Source organism: Rattus norvegicus, chromosome 5 (assembly GCF_021556685.1).
Source record: "Rattus norvegicus strain SHRSP/BbbUtx chromosome 5, alternate assembly SHRSP_T2T, whole genome shotgun sequence".
NCBI lineage: Eukaryota > Metazoa > Chordata > Mammalia > Rodentia > Muridae > Rattus > Rattus norvegicus.
In genome coordinates, this window is record NC_141538.1 from 40,118,300 (window position 1) to 40,134,862 (window position 16,563).

The following is a 16,563-nucleotide window of genomic DNA, read 5'->3' on the forward strand; positions in this document are numbered from 1 at the left end:
TGTGTGTGTGTGTGTGTGTGTGTGTGTGTGTGTGTGTGTGTACTGACAGGAGTACAACTTGCAGGAGTCAGTTTCCACCTGTCATCATGTGGCTACAGGAGATAAAACTCGCATTGTCAGAGAACTTTTCCACTGATCCACCTCATAGCCCTATCTGTGGATTGCTTAAAAAGAATACTGTTTGATCCCCAGATATTTAGTAGATGTAATTTGGTGAATTTTTGTACTCTCCTGCCAGGTTTATTCGAATCCTCCTTCCCAATGCTATGGCTATATGCTGGGAGTTACATCCCTTTTTAGTGGGGCTATATCCTTATAAAAGGAATATCAGAAAGCTCTCTTGTACTTCTTGCCTAGAAAGCTACTGGGAAAATTAGGTGATCTGAAGTCTTGAAGACATGCCTCACTAGAATCTAATCATTTTAGCTTCTTGATTCCAGAATTGCAAATTCCAATGAAGATCATACAGATAGACATAAAAAATTAACAACTTACATCACTTGGCCTAAATTTCTTAGGGATTTCTTGACAGGAATAGACTTAAAGATAATGTTAAGGGGTATAAACTAGACAATTTGCCATGCATATACACCTTAAATCCTTTTCATAGAGTCCAAAATACTGTATCACCTCTGTTATTTTTGAGGAAATAAAGTTGAGATGGGTTGACATTGTCTCATCCTGCTTCTTGTTTATGCTGCATCAGTGTCTGAAACTTCCACTCCTGTTACTTCTCCCTTATATCATCTGAAATTGCAGAATGAAAGTAATTATTACTCCCCGAGGCTCAGTTATTTGCTCTCATTTCACAGTAGCTTTGTATATTTCAAATGATAAGTCCTTCACTAAAATTATCAAGCCTTGTCTCCGGAGCTATTTGAAGTGATTTCTCCTAAACAGCAGAAAGCTTAGCTATCGCAACACCCGTAAATGAAACAAGAAAGGGCAGGTTGTCCTGCCAGCAGCACTCAGAGCAGCTGACTAGAGTGAATGAATTAGTCTATTCTGCCATTTGTATTTACCCAAACTGTGATAGTGCTGCAGCAAAATTGGTTTGGCCTTTTCAGACATTTGCTAAAGAACTGAACCATACCCCAGCCTCGGAAGAAGCCATGGCACTTTTTGCTTATAGGAATGACTGTTTAAGTTTACAGTTACTAAACCTCTTTACATTAGGCACTGTGCTGGGATCTTGGAATAGTAAGGTTGAGGGGGCTGTACCATGTCACTTCTTTCAAGAGATATCCATCCTCTAGTCAGACAGTAAGGAAATCACAGTACAGAAGAAGAAGAGTGGAGTGCAAGATTGATGCCAGCCAAGATGAGAGACCTCTAACTCTACCTTGAGACAGAAAGAAATCTACCACAGGAACCTAAGTTGGGTCTTAAACATAAAGTGAGAAGACATATTAGAGACATACTGAAGTGATAGACTGTTTTCCTAGCATTCATGAGGCCCTAGGTTCCATTTCCAGTACAGGAAGGGATGGTGGAAGAGCCACAAGATGGGTTGGTATGGAATAAGCTAGAATTCCAAGATAAGAAAATAGTTTACATAGAGGTTCAAACATATAAAAGAATTCAACTTACTCTGGTTTCTAAATACACATGGATAAAAGGATACCCAGGAAAGAAAAAGGTCAGGAAAGAATGAAATGATACTAATGACTTTGAGGAGTCTGGAGAAGCAAAAGTAATGAAAATTCTTAACAACAACGATGAAACACTTCTTAGTCCTAAAAGTCATGGGACTCCTCTAAACAGTTCCTGTCGGAAAGTAGCACAGGGTTTGTATTTAAAAATAATTCTAGCAACAGGATAGGATGTGACTAGAGGCACAGTCTAGCAAGTATTAGGAAGAATTACTGTGCACTAAATGAAATAATTAAATATCCAAAGCCATGAACTGACACTCTAACAGCATAGGAAAGAGGGAAGACATAGATGGAAATTTTTGTAAATTAAGTTCAAGACTACTTAATGAATGATTGAGCTTTGTAGATTAGAGAAAATATTTAATGGTATTCAAATTGTTACTTAACTTACTATAGGAGGAAATGGTATCAACAAATAACTTGGGGAAGACCAAAATGCATTTCATTACTTTGGGATAACAATCGGAAGTTCTTTTGGCAGTACAAGTCAGGTTTAAAGCTTGGAGAAGATGTTCAGGCTAGACATGTTAAACTAGAAGTCAGAAGACATGTGAATGAAATCATGATGAGAGATAAAAGATAAAAGGTCAAAACAACTCTGAGATTCCACCTCACACCAGTCAGAATGGCTAAGATAAAAAAACTCAAGTGACAACAGATGCTGGCAAGGATGTGGAGAAAGGAACACTCCTTCATTGTTGGTGGGATTGCAATCTGGTACAAGCACTCTGGAAATCAATCTGGTGGTTCCTCCAAAAATTGAACATAGTACTAACTGAGGACCCAGCTATACCACTCCTAGGTATATACCCAAAAGATACTCAAACATATAACAAGGACACATGCTCCACTATGCTCATAGCAGCCTTATTTATAATAGCCAGAAGCTATTATAGCCTCAACAGAGAAATGGATACAGGAAATGTGGTACATTTACACAATGGAGTACTACACAGCTACTAAAAACAATGACTTCATGAAATTCTTAGGCAAATGGATGGAACTGAAAAATATAATCCTAAGTGAGGCAACCCAGTCACAAAAGAACACACATGGTATGCACTGATAAGTGACGTTAGCCCAAAAGCTCAAAATAACCAACATACAATTCACAAACCATGTGAAGCTCAAGAAGAAGGAAGACCAAAATGTGGATGTTTCAGTCCTTCTTAGAAGGGGGAACAAAATACTTATAGATGCCCTTCAACAGAGGAATGGATACAGAAAATGTGGTACATCTACACAATGGAATATTACTCAGCTATCAAAAACAACGACTTTATGAAATTCATAGACAAATGGTTGGAACTGGAAAATATCATCCTGAGTGAGGTAACCCAATCACAGAAAAACACACATGGTATGCACTCATTGATAAGTGGCTATTAGCCCAAATGCTTGAATTACCCTAGATGCATAGAACACATGAAACTCAAGACGGATGATCAAAATGTGAATTCTTCACTCCTTCTTTAAAAGGGGGAACAAGAATACCCTTGGCAGGGAATAGAGAGGCATAGATTAAAACAGACACAGAAGGAACACCCATTCAGAGCCTGCCCCACATGTGGCCCATACATATACAGCCACCCAATTAGACAAGATGGATGAAGCAAAGAAGTGCAGGTCGACAGGAGCTGGATGTAGATCTCTCCTGAGAGACACAGCCAGAATACAGCAAACACAGAGGCGAATGCCAGCAGCAAACCACTGAACTGAGAATAGGACCCCCGTTGAAGGAATCAGAGAAAGAACTGGAAGAGCTTGAAGGGGCTCGAGACCCCATAAGTACAACAATGCCAAGCAACTAGAGCTTCCAGGGACTAAGCCACTACCTAAAGACTATACATGAACTGACCCTGGACTCTGACCTCATAGGTAGCAATGAATATCCTAGTAAGAGCACCAGTGGAAGGGGAAGCCCTTGGTCCTGCTAAGACTGAACCCCCAGTGAACTAGATTGTTGGGGGGAGGGCGGCAATGGGGGGAGGGTGGGGAGGGGAACACCCATAAAGAAGGGGAGGGGGAGGGATTAGGGGGATGTTTGCCGGGAAACCGGGAAAGGGAATAACATTCGAAATGTAAATAAGAAATACTCAAGTTAATAAAAAGAAAGAAAGAAAGAAAGAAAGAAAGAAAGGAAATACAGGAACAAAGAGTGGAGCAGAGACTGAAGGAAAGGCCATCCAGAGACTGCCCCACATGGGGATCCATCCCATATGCAGCCACCAACCCCAGTCACTATTGCTGATGCCAAGAAGTGCTTGCTGACAGGAGCCTGATATGGATGTCTCCTGAGAGGCTCTGCCAGAGCCTTACTGATACAGATGTAAATGCTTTCAGCTAAACCATCAAACTGAGCATAGGAACCCCCAGTAGAGGAGTTAGAGAAAGGACTAAAGGAGCTGAAGGAGTTTGCAACCCTATAAGAAGAACAACAATATCAACCAACCAGACCCCCCCCCCAGAGTTCCCAGGAACTAAACTACCAACCAAAGAGTACACATAGAGGGACCCATGGTTCCAGCCGCATATGTAGCAGAGGATGATATTGCCTGGCATCAATAGGAGAAGCTCTTGATCCTGTGAAGGCTGGTTTTCCCAGTGTGGGGGAATGCCAGGGTGTTGAGGTGGGAGTGGGTAGATAGGAGGGTGGGCACTCTCATAGAAGCAGGGGGAGAAGGGATGGGAGAGGGGAAACAGGGAAAGGTGATAACATTTGAAATATAAATATGTAAAATATCCAATAAAAAAAGAAAATCTGTATTTTAAACTTTAAAAAAAAGGCACATATGGTAGAGTCAGGCACCAGAAAAAACAAGGACAACTCTCTAGGAACTTTGCAATTAAAACGTATGTGAGGGGTGTGATAGTACACGCATTTAACACCAGTACTGGAAGTGGTGAGGAGAGTCAGGAGTTCAAGGCTAGCATGAGGTACCCAAGGCTAATCTGGGCTACACAGCTAGACTCTGTCTGTACAAATGAATGAATAAATAAATGTATAAATAAATAAATGCTTTTAAAATAAATAATATGGGCTATCTAAGATACCAGTTTATATCATTAGTTCCTACTTACATTCCTATAGTTGTAATAAGCATCATATCTCAAAATAACATGAGAAGTAAAATGTTCATTTACCTTACAGGATAAATCTAGCTGTCATCAAGAAAAGCCAAGGCAGAAATTCACAGAAGGGACCTAGAGAAAAAAAGAACCAGAGCAGAGAGCACAGAGGAATGCTTCTTATTGTTTAACTCTTTTGGCTTACTCAGCTTGCTTAATTATACAATCCACAACCACCTTCCCAGAGATAGCATCTCCTAAAAGAAAATTCCTCCACCGATATGCCCACTAGTCAATATGGTAGAGGCAATTCCTCAATTGACGTTCCCTCTTCCCAAGTGACTAGTTTGTGTCAATGACACAAGTTAACTGACACAATTGATCTCTTGTCAACTTGACATACAGTCGTATCATTTTAAACCATAACCTTTCTTTTCTTGTTTATGTTCAAGATGTCATGTTAATATTAACTCCTGTATTAGTTACTTTTCTGTTGCTATGAGTAAACAACAGGACCGAAGTCAACTTAAGGAAGAGTTTAATCTGGCTTACAGTTCCAGGGAGTTAAGAGTATCCTGGCAGGACAGAGGCAGGACATCAAGCAGTGCACATGGCAGCTATGTGAGCAGAAAACTGAGCAATCCCATCTTCCAATAAAAGCACAAAGCAGAAAGTAAATTTCCTTAAGCTTCCTGCTCTGGTCTGCTATTTTAAAATCTACCAGTAGGTGGAACTCTGGTATTTACTAAATCAAACAATGTTTGCCTAAAAGTGCCTTTGTTTCCTGCACTATGCAGAATTTAGAAAAATAAATGGCAGCCTCTGAGGTTAGAAACTTCTATCTGGTACTGTAAGTCTAGCCAAGAACCCATGGATGGAGAGGTCATGGGCCTGAAAAAGAACCTATCATTATCATTTTGTAAATAGCATTAATGTTGAATTTCTTTTGAATACTATTTTTTATAAGCATAGATTAACTCAACTCTTAGCCCTCATCAAGGAGACATTTCTTGCAGTAGACAGCAGTTAATATACACATTCACAAGTGGTCAAAATGCTAACAATCAGTGACTCTGGATTGCATGGCCATAGCTGTGGCATCAATTTCATGTCCTTTCTCTCCCAGGGCTTAGGGATTATCATGGAAGAGGAACAGAAAAATCTTTAGAGGCCAAGGTTGGGAAGAGCAGCTACAAAAGTATCTTCTGGACATGACATAGCGGGTACTTAACAAACTCACAACAGCAGTGTTTACCTAGATAAGACCTGCACAAGACTAGACCCATCAGCCTTGCATTGCTAAAAAGAGAAGGGCTTAGGAGACCCCTCATCCCTCTCTAAGAAACTATTATATTGAAAAAAATGGTAGCTAGGAGAATCTTTCTCATTTTCTTCAGCAGTAAAGCAACTGATTAGTTACCTGTACTCCAGTAAACAACCATCACCATGCTCGTGCAAGAAATCCTAATTAAACTCAATGAGTCTCACAAAAATGACTTGGAAGTAGGAGGGTGATGTGGGGAAGTGAGATATGAATCTGTCAAAGATTAAAAATAGGTCAGGTATTTAAACAAAATATAGAAAAGGTGAAATCTTTCAAATAATCAATGGCATGAATAAAAAATAACATTTATCATAAAAACGTTATTTATATGGTTTTTTACATTAAGTAGAATCAATTTAAATACCTTAAAACTGAAAAAATGACTAAGGCACAGTGAATTCATGTAATAATATGGAACCATTACCAGTTTTATGTTCAAATATTTTTAAATGTGTATGTACAGGGTGTCAATGTGGGTATATGCAAACCACAGTCCACATGTGGAGGTCAGAGAACAATTTTTATGAGTTGATTCTCTTTCCATCATGAATTTCAGGATTCATACTCAGGTCCTCAGGCTTGTGCACCAAGCACTTTTACTCACTGGACCATCGGGTTGGCTCTATTCAAAGATACCTAGTGATATTTGTAAATCCAGGGGTTAGGAGGTATCTCAGACAGCAAAGTGATTGTTGTGCAAGCATGGGGATCTCAGTCCTATCCTCAGAACTTAGGCATTAAAGCCATGTGCGATGTTGTATGCTTGTAACCCCAGTGTTGGAATAGCAAAGACAGGTAGATCTTAAGATTCATTAGACAACCATAAAAGCAGAAAAGGTGACATTTCCTGAGGAAAGATATCTGAGAACGACCTTTGTCCTCTATATTCATGTACACACATGTAATCTATCTATCTATCTATCTGTCTGTCTGTCTGTCTGTCTCTGTCTCTGTCTCTGTCTCTGTCTCTCTCTGTCTCTCTCTCTCTCATGCACACACAACACACACACACACGCGCGCGCGCGCGCGAGCAAAGAAATTGAACTACAAAATTGATTTTTTACATTGATTTTTTTATCTAATTTTACAAAAGTACCCATACACAGACCAGGCACATGGCTCAACAGGTAAGGCACTTGCCTCCCAAGCCTGAGAACCAGAGTTCAGATCCCCAGAACACATGAAGAAATCCAGGTTCGCACAGTGGCCCACCTGTAATCCTACAGTGCAAGAGATGAGACAAGGACTCTTCCAATCAAGCTCCAGATTCAGCAAAACTCCACCTCCGTATACATGGTGGAAACAACTGAGAAAGACACCTGATACCACCCTCAAGTTTCCCTCCACACGCACACACACACACACACACACACAGACATACACTCTCACACATGCAATGAACACATGCATGCACACACCACATGTATACATACAGAAGAGGAAGGAAAATTACTCATGTGGAATTGAAAGTTGACATAACAATACCAGCTTGTTGATACTGGCTGAAATGACATGTGGTTTTCATCATCTCTTGGCCCAATTCCCTTTAAATTAACTGATTTTTAATAGGACCAGCTGACAAAAGATACTCAGAGGCCTACCAGCAATGAAAACCACTACAATGTGCAAGCATGTGGTAGAAAATGAGGAGAAAAGCAAGAGGAACAGTTTTTACACTATGCAGTGAGGTGGAACTGGAGACGAGAAGGTAGAGAGCCTGATGTGAGTAGCCTCCCCTGCCACGTGAGGACATGATGAAATCCTGGCCCATGCTGTCACTGAGAGCCATGTCTGGGTCTGTGGTCTCGCAGCAGCAGGCGTCTGTGTCGATGTCCATGGGTCACATTACCAACAAAGGCCATGCAGATATCCCTGGTCTGGACTGTCACCTGGGAACATGCTGGTGTCCAAGGACTGTGCAGAGCTGGTCCCACTGGGTACAGGCCCTGGGTCACACCTGAGTAGCACAGAAGAGCTGGCCTTGTTAGCTGGGGTGCAGGTAAGCTGGCTCTGTCCCTCATCTGCCATGTGGTATGGGTGAAAGGGAGATGCCATCCCTCTCAAGCCACTCATCACCTATAAGGGCTTGAGCAGGAGAGCTGGCCTCACTCCTTGCCAACCTTGTGCCAACCAAAGCAATACTAAGGAGCTGGCCCTGGTGGTGTGGGTGCCAGAGAGCTACCAACTCGGCTACTGTCCAGGCCCAGAACCAGGGCTTTGTGTTGTCCCACCCCATCTAGGAACTATTGAAGCACATGAAGGGGCAAGTCCTAATATTCAAAGCTGCAGGATCTCCATGACACAGGGCAACAACAGGACATCCAAGAGGAGTCCCTGTGAGGATCCAGTATTGATAGAGTAGCAGAAACCAAAGGCCTCAAACCAGGCCAGTGACTCAATGTAATGAATATTTGCAAGTAAAGATGTATGGACAAAAGAGTATACTGTGAGACACACTGTGACACATTACAACTTCCATGACAAGATGGTTTTTTGTTTTGTTTTGGTTTTTTTATTGTTTGTTTTTACTTTTATTCTTTTTTTTTTTTTTGCTATTTTGTGGAGGTTGCAAGGGCAGAAGGTGGATATGAAGTGAGGAGAGGAAATAAGTGGGATTGGGGTGCATGTTGTGAAATTCACCAAAAACAGTAACAAAAAGTTTTTCTTTTAAAATACCCGATTTTCTTTTAGAATAAAAAGAAGCATTTTGTTTAGAATAGGATCAGCATTCTCTTGCAGTCATATCTCAGAACCAATAAATCAATACTGAATTAATAGATGACTTGTACTCACTGATATTCCTACTCAAATCCTGTCCTGGGACCTGATTTTTCACAGCAACATATATATTTAAGCCTCAAAAGACAAAGGACCCAGGTACCAAAGAAGCATAAGGGGCTAAGAAAAATGAAAGATATATCTTCTGTGTCCAGAGTTCATTAATACACATTAGAGGGGCCAAGGTAAGAAACAAGAGATTTGCAGGGCAAACAATTTTTCAGATGTTCCCATTGAAATGCTGTCTCTCTAGTTCCCGTAAACACCTATGGCAGTGTTTAAGTATTCTGCATTATCTATAGACCCTTCCACAGTGTATGCTCTCATGCCCTGCACCCTGGGTGGTTGTGTGTGTGTGTGTGTGTGTGTGTGTGTGTGTGTGTGTGTGTGTGTGTGTGTGTGTTTCTGCCAAACTTTCAAGTACCAGTATTTCCATTAAGTGCTATTGAGAGAGAGAGAGAGAGAGAGAGAGAGAGAGAGAGAGAGTGAGAGAGAGAGAGAGAGTTGGCCCTGCCTCCACTGTATTCTGCAGGCTCAGTGGAGCACCACTGGGCATAATGAGGATGGGGAAATGGGAGACTCTGCCACCTGTTTTCTCAGACACTCCTCAGATGCAATCAATCAATCAATCGATCAATCGATCAATCAATAAATGTGAGAACATATATTCTTTCTTTGGTCCAAGGGTGACCCAAACCTGCTTCCTGCCTCACTCAATGAATTGAAGCCTAATCTCCTCCAGCCAACCCCATTGGTCAGCATGTTTCTGGCAGTTTTGGGAAACTGATCCATATTGCTTTGCTACCTCGAGAGCAGAGAAAGTCCTGGTCATCCTGACTTCTGGTCATCTGGATTTCCTCACGTGAAATTTCTAGGCTGCCCAAGAATGTCGGGGGCAATTTCTCCCCATGAACTTTATGACTTCCATTCATCAATTTGACTGGCCACACATAGTCTTTAGAGATTTATCTTCAAATCAGGCATTGGGTGGAGGTTAAGATGTTCCTAGAGTCGTTCTACCACAGAATAAGTGTTTGGCTTTAATGGGAATTTAAGGGAGTACCAAGGAATTCCTCCTTAAAGCAGTGATTCCCAGGCAGGGGGATTTTGCTTCCAAGGAACCTTTAATAATTCATGGAGACCGGTGTGGTTGTTCACATTTGGGACATGGTGTCTAGGAAGTAAAGGCCGGAGACGCTATTAAAAACCCACAATGACGAGAACATCACCCCACAGCAAAGAGCTATCGGGTGCAAATAATCAGTAGTGTGTGAGGCTCAGAAACCACCTTAAAGAAATGACTGGCAGCAGAGATAGTCTCTCTGCCAAGCCACCAAAGGAAAATGTCTTCAGGCAGTTGAGAGTTGCCATTCTTCAGTGTATAGTTATCTAGGTCTATCGTAACTCCCAGCAACAATGGCACAGTTCGAAATCTGTCATTGTTGGTTTTCAGCATGAAAAACTTGCTTTCAATTTACCTGGGAGAGCTCAGGTCCCACTCTTGCTGGAAGGGCATCATCCAGACATTGGTAAGGCTGTGGCGAATCTGCTGCTAGGCCGCTGCTTCTCTGAAACAAGTTTGTGATCTTTCTGGAGTGCCTCTGTAAGAACATGAAACCAGAACCTGCCTCTGGCACCAGCCTATTGCCAGCCTACTTCTCTGAGTCACTATCTTTTAAGTGTGTGATTCAATTCACACTAAATGTGTCTGTGTCACAAAGGATATCATCATGTGCTTCTTCCTATAAGCAGAGCAGTCATCATATTCCAATGGCCTTAGAAGACGGCAGCTTAAAACTTGAGAAATCATATATTTTGCAAGCACATTCACACTAAAATTGAGTCATTGCTTGACCCAGAGCGGACGCTGCACATTTACACTTCAAACCTTGGGTGGAAACCCTGACAGCACCATTTGATGTTTACATGAAAATGAACTTCAAAGACCGATCCGTGTTTGTTCCTGTTCATTCTATGGGCACAGATTTCCCGCAGAATGTGATTATACCTCTGATTACCTGTGCCTATTGTCAGGGCAGTTCCATCTAAAGCTTTTTTAGAAAGTAATAATTGTCTTTTGTTGGTCAGGATAATAGTGCACAGGGCCTGCCGCACACGTGGAACATCCAGGCACAATACCGACAAGTAAGTGGCTGGGATAATTGAAAAACAGATCAAATCCACTGGACTTTTGTAATGAAATAAACTATGAATAGAAGACTAAAATATCCTCAATGGCTGGATGTGTATTGTTACTTTGAAGCTTTCCCCAGCTACCACCATCATGAAATCAGAGTGGACGCTAACACCCACTACTTTAAATAATTATTGGATTATTCTTTCTCGTTATTTATCATTCAGCCTGTTCTGAACACCACCCCACTTGATGCCATAATTAGATCTCTGATAAACCTTTTGCAAAATAAATGGTTTTGCTTTTGTAGCAGCAAGGTTTGGAAACGGGATTCTGAAGGCAGGGAAACAATTTGGCCTCCATTTTAGTTGCCTAGAAATGAATTTATATTTGAACATTGACCATGGGTTTAAGAAATATTTAATAAACTGCATATCTCTAAAATACTTGGAAATAATGGCATTAATTTATACAACAATACCACTAAAAAGATAGTTCCCGTTTTAAAGTCCTACTTAGTAAAGTGCTCAGTAAGTAAATATCATAATGGTAATTGGGGTGAGTGCACGTAAGTAAATAAGTGCACCTCCTTTTGCTCATCAAGCAAGATGTTTGCTCTTCCAAGAACTAAGTCTGAAAAAATAAATAAGAAAACAAAGTCAGTAGTTAACATGATACTGAGTAAGACATGAACCTATGAAGAGTCAAAAGGAACAATATATTGTGTCAATTCCTTTTTGAAAGAAGATATGTTTGTGTGTGTGTGTGTGTGTGTGTGTGTGTGTGTGTGTGTGTGTGTGTGTAAACACAGGTACCTGTGAAAGCTAGAGAAGGGTTCTGATAGCTTGGAGTCGGAATCTCTAGCAGTTTTTAAATGCACAAGGGTACTAGGAATCAGTACCAGTCAAGAGTAGAAAGTACTAAGTGCAGAGTCATCTTTCCAGCCACTCTACTGATATCCTAAGACAGAAACACAAACATCAGAAAAATAAAGGAATTTTCTTGAGTTTACACAGCTACAAGAGAAATTTGTTTCCAAATACTTGAGGAGGCTAAGACGAACTTCTAGTGAATTGGTGTTAAAGAACTTTGGAGGGTTCGATGAGAAGCACCACAAAGACCCACAAAATGAACTCAAGTTTATCAATTATCTTGTGTTCAAAAGCTCTTATTAACTCAAGGTCTTGCTTTCTGATCTCAAAATACCATTCATTCTGCCTGCCCCCATTTTGAGCATGTCTTTTTCTTTTCCTATTTAAAAAAGAAAATCTCAATGGCTCTGCACAGCATGGATAATGGAATAATTTGAGCCTAGTTTTCCAAGTTTCCATCTAGCTCCTTCCCATCCATGCTCACTTGTCATGAGCACTCTACTCTGCAAAACCTTTATCTGAACCCAGAATACACCAAATAGATTTTGTTCTCAGCATTAGTCATTCCAAATCACCTCAAAAAGTGTTTGGTCTTGGTTCTCTTGTCTATCTCAAGTACATATGCCAACACATGTCCTGGCCTGCTCTCCCCTCATTCACTCACAGAGGGCACTCCTAATTCTTCTCTCAGCCAAAGCATTAAGAGGTAGGACTTGGGCTTATTAGGTCATAGAGTAGAACCCCTATTATTAAAAGCTGTACATCTTTGAAAGTACATTCGAGAAACTTACACTTCTCCAACATATGAAGAAACAGGAGCCACATAGAGCTAGAAAGGAGACATAAGTACACACTTAATCTGCCTCGGTCTAGACTTGCATGACTCTGGAGCTATCTGTCAAATTTCCAGCCACTGCTGTCCTTTTCTCTTCTACATTCCATCCTTTTGTTTTCCTTGCCAAATTCACCATCGAATCCATCTAGCAAAAATTTGATTTCTAGGCATATATTGTGATAGACCTAAATACCTGGTGTGATGGTTTGTATATGCTCAGCCCAGGGAGTGGCACTATTAGAAGGTGTGGCCTTGTTGCAGTAGGTGTGTCACCATGGGAGTGAGCTTAATACCCTAGCCCTAACTGCATGAAAGTGGGTATTCTGCTAGCAGCCAGCAGATGAAGATGTAGAAATCTCAGCTCCTCCTGTACCATCCCTACCTAAATGCTGCCATGTTCCTGCCTGGAGGATAATGGGCTGACTCTCTGATCCTTTAAGCCAGCCCCAATTAAATGTTGCCATTATAAGAGTTGCCTTGGTCATGGTGTCTGTTCACAGCAGTAAAACACTAAGACAGAAGTTGATACCAGGACGGGGGTATTGCTGTGATAGGCCTGACCATGCTTTTGTTTGTGTGATGGTTTGCTTATGCTTGGCCCAGGGAGTGGCACTATTAGAAAGTGTGGCCTTGTTGGAGGAAGTGTGTCACTGTGGGATAGGCTTGGAGACCCTCCTCCTAACTCCTCCTAGGATGCTGAGTCTGTTCCTGGCTTCCTTTTGGTGAAGATATAGAACTCAACTCCTCCTGCACTATGCCTGCCTGGATGCTGCCATGCTCCCACCTTGATGATAATGGACTGAACCTCTGAACCTGTAAGCCAGCCCCAATTAAATGTCCTTTATAAAACTTACATTGGTCATGGTGTCTGTTCACAGCAATAAGACCCAATCTAAGACAGTTTGGAAGAATGTGGATTTGGGGGCTTTGGATTTGGAAAGCCATGGAATGCTTTAAGTGAGGTTTAATGGGGAAACCTGGTAGGAATATGGAAAACAATGTGCTGAGGGTCATTTAAACTGTGTAGATCTGCTGGCCCAAGAGGTTTCAGTGGAGAAGAAGTTTAATATTGACCAAGAGACTGTTTTGTGATGTTTGGTGAAGAATGGGCCTGATTTTTGCCTTTGTCCAAAGAATCTTCCTGAGGCTAAGGCAAAGAGACTCAGATTAACTGCATTGACAAAAGAAGTCTCAAAAAGCCCAGCAGAGTCTTTGTTCTTGTATTAAATCTTACAAAGAGTGTTTTGAACAAATGTAGCAAGCTGAGAAAGGAAAAAATACAAAATATATGCTTTTAGTATTAAAGGGACACTAGGAAGTGAAATGGAGCTAAATCCTTTGATCAAGGATATTAAATTGAATCAAGGGAGTAGTGACCTTGGGACGAGATTCCACCCATCTAAATTTAGGTCTAGGCATGGTAGAATAAGCCTTTAATCCCAAGAGGCAAAGACAAGCAGATCTGTTGAGTTGAAGGCCAGTCTAGAATGGAGCAAGTTATAGGTGAAAAAAAAAACATAATTGAGGCTTGGTGGACCACAGCTTTAATCACAGTGTTTAGGAGACAGGCATACAGATCTCTGAGCTCAAAAATCAATCTATGGAGCAAGTTCCAGGGTAGCCAAGCTTAGGCAGTGAAGGAGTTAGAAAACAGAAAGCTAATGATAATGTAATAGAACAAGGGGGCCATACTCCAGCCCCAGCAAGTAGCAGAACTTGGCAGCTTTGACCATGTGGCCCTGGCTTTAGGGTCCAGAATAGAAGGGACTGCTGGGACAATTGATTCTGGTTAGTTAGAGCTAAGAAATTAGTGGTGATTAAAAAGAGATCAGCATCACTGAGGTGAAATATTCTGGGAAGTGTTTTTTGAGAATACAAAGAATCTGTGTTAGAGGTAGCCAAGGTTGTACCTTCTGCTGTAGGTGTACTTGGTAATATGTAAGAGTCACCCGGATGGTACTGGTTTTGAAAGCATGAAACGTTCATGAATAGCAGCTGAGGCTCAGCACTGTGAAAGTCCATGGAAGGCCATTGGTGAAGGTGCAGCCTCAGTTGCAGTTGATGGCCCAGGACTAAAGGAGTCATGCGAAGGATTTGAGGGTTGGCACCATTAAGAGAGCCTATGAGAGGCTATTGGTAAAGCCTAGTTGCAGCAGAAATCTCCAACGTATTGTAGATGCCAGTACCATGAAATGATTACCAAGAACAACAGCAGTGGACTGAATCGACCTGAGCATAGAGTGCTACAGAGGGCAAAGCTGAAGAAGTTAGAAGCCCAGATGAGTAGCCTAGAAGTTCATGTGTGGATCGAAGACATTGAAACAAGAAGCTATAACATTGAAGTTGCCTTGGAAAACCCAAGATGTTCAAAAACCCAGAGCTGTGGGCTATCTGCTAAGGAAAGCTGCTAACAGAGAGTAGAACCAGCCTAAGAGAAAGAAGTCAATAAAGTTACAGTCAACAAAGATGAAAAGGAGTTGAAGATCTAAAGACTGCTTTGACTTCAGACATGGAGATGCAAGCTTGGAGTTTGCCCAAAGGCTTTCCTGTCTTCCTTTGAGAACCACAATTAAGTGATTGGATGAATCTCAGAAGAGACTTTGAACTTTGAACTCTTAACTTTGTTGAGACTGCTGTAGATGGAACTTTTGTAGTTGGACTAAATGCATTTTTTTATTATGCTGTGTTTGGATAGGGACCCCATAGACTCATGTGTTTGAATAAGCCTATGGGGGACGGGGAGTGGAATGTGATGCTTTGTATATGCTCAGCCCAGGGAGTGGCACTATTAAAACGTATGGCCCTGTTGGAGTAGGAGTGGCATTGTTGGAATAGGTGTGACACTGTGGGTGTGGGCTTAATACCCTAGCCCTAGCTGCATGGAAGTGAGTATTCTGCTAGCAGCCATCAGATGAAGATGTAGAACTCTCAGCTTCTCCTGTACCATCCCTACCTGGATCCTGCCACGTTCCTGCCCTGATGATAATGGACTGACCTTCTGAACCTGTAAGCCAGCAACAATTAAATGTTGTCATTTTAAGAGTTGCCTTGGTTATGGTGTCTGTTCACAGCAGTAAAAAAAAAAACCTGGTTACATAAGAGACTGCCAAATGTTATGATATAACACTTTGTGATGACTACTTCCATTGTTTTCCCCTTTCAAGTTTATGTCCTTTTTCTTTATAGTAACCAGGATGTGGTCAGGAAGGAACAGAATTGTCACAGAACATTCTCGTCAGATCCATAAACCCTCAAGCAAGAAGTTCCCCTTGTTTTCTCTTCCTATCTATGAAATCAAACCTATTCTTTTATTCATAACCTCTAATCAAAAAGCATCTGTTCTACATTGTTTTCCTGTTGTGGTGGTAAGGTGGTGAAGGCTTTATTTTAGCTTCAAAGGATGTCAGAGCAGGAACTCAAGGCTGGTACTAAAGCAGAGACCATGAGGGAATGCTATGTCATAATTGCTTTCCCTGGCTTGCTCAGCTACATTTCTTCTGTAGCCCAGGCCCACCTGCCTAGGGATGGCCCACAGTTGGCTGGGCCCTCCCATATCAATCAGAAATTTAAAAAAAATATCCTAAAGACATGGCCATAGGCCAATCTAATGGAGACAATTCTTCCACTGAGATCCCAGACATGTCAAGGTTTATGTCAAGTAGATAAAAACTATGAAATTGTCTAAACATAAGGGGAAGAAAAGAAAGAAAAATTAAAGGTCTTAACCTACTTATGGCTTGAATGTTTTTTCCTCTAATATTCATGTTTAAGTTTAATTCCAAAGTCATAATGTTAGAGATACTAGACTTTTAGTAGATGATTGAGCTGTTAGCACTTCTCTATGATAAATAAGATTCGGAGAATTTCATTTTGTCATATGGAATGGTTTGAGGGAC